At 21.8% G+C, this 926-nt stretch overlaps 1 protein-coding gene across 1 annotated transcript in view; it reads right to left on the bottom strand.

Annotated features, from left to right (window-relative positions):
- The window catches only part of LOC105457594 (kynurenine--oxoglutarate transaminase 3), a 5,165-nt gene that overhangs the window by 4,106 nt on the left and 133 nt on the right, over window positions 1–926 (bottom strand). The window lies entirely within an intron of this gene.

Here is a 926-nt window from a genome sequence, read left to right as displayed (position 1 = left end):
TAACTTAAACACATTCTAAATGTAATTTAAAAATATTTATAAATATATAATTTAAAAATACGTTAAAAAATATTTAACGCATTACAGAAATCACGGAAAAAAATTCATGTATGTAAACCTCAAATTTTGCAAGCAAGATATTAATAATCATTGGTTCAACTAAAGCTTGAATTTTCAACATCTTATTTAATAAACTTAATTATTAAATGATAAAAAAATGACAATAATTTTAAACATTGCATTTTTAATTTAAAATTTCTCGAAATTATGAATAACTTCTCACGGTATTCAAATTAAATCCGAATTTGGAAACAAAAAATGTAAAAATTAAATATTTATCAAAAACATTAATTTATTAAAAACTAATTTAATTAACTTCTTGTTATCATATGCGTAATATTATTTTATAATAATATGGTTTACTAAGACCAGATAAATAATCAGAAGCCTTGAATATTCGATAACTAATATTCAACTATATAAATGCCATTAGCCATAGATATTTGATATCAAAATATTGTAAAATATAAATAATTCATCAATTATCGTACAAAAATAATGATAACATTTATCTGAACATAGTATTGCATCAATTTTACATATATATATTATATATACATAGACATATTTAAAATTACATGTGTACAATTATGTTTACAATACAATTAATTTACATTACGTTACATTATTTGTAATGTACAGTCGTGGACATATCGGTTGCGACATTTTTTTTTAATAGATTTCAAAACACATTAATAGTTTGCAAATGCGACACACGATTGGTGTTATTCTGTTTCCTAAAGGTAGTACATCGTGGTTCGCATTTGCAAAATATTAAATGCCTATAAAATATATATTATGTATATTAAATATATATTAGAATCCCATAAAAAAAAAGTGTTGATCTGTCCACGACTGTACACACA

The sequence above is a fragment of the Wasmannia auropunctata genome, unplaced genomic scaffold (genome assembly GCF_000956235.1).
Source record: "Wasmannia auropunctata unplaced genomic scaffold, wasmannia.A_1.0 LD335200.1, whole genome shotgun sequence".
NCBI classification, from domain to species: domain Eukaryota; kingdom Metazoa; phylum Arthropoda; class Insecta; order Hymenoptera; family Formicidae; genus Wasmannia; species Wasmannia auropunctata.
Note: the sequence above shows the minus strand (reverse complement) of the source record. Positions and strands in the feature narration are given on the sequence as shown.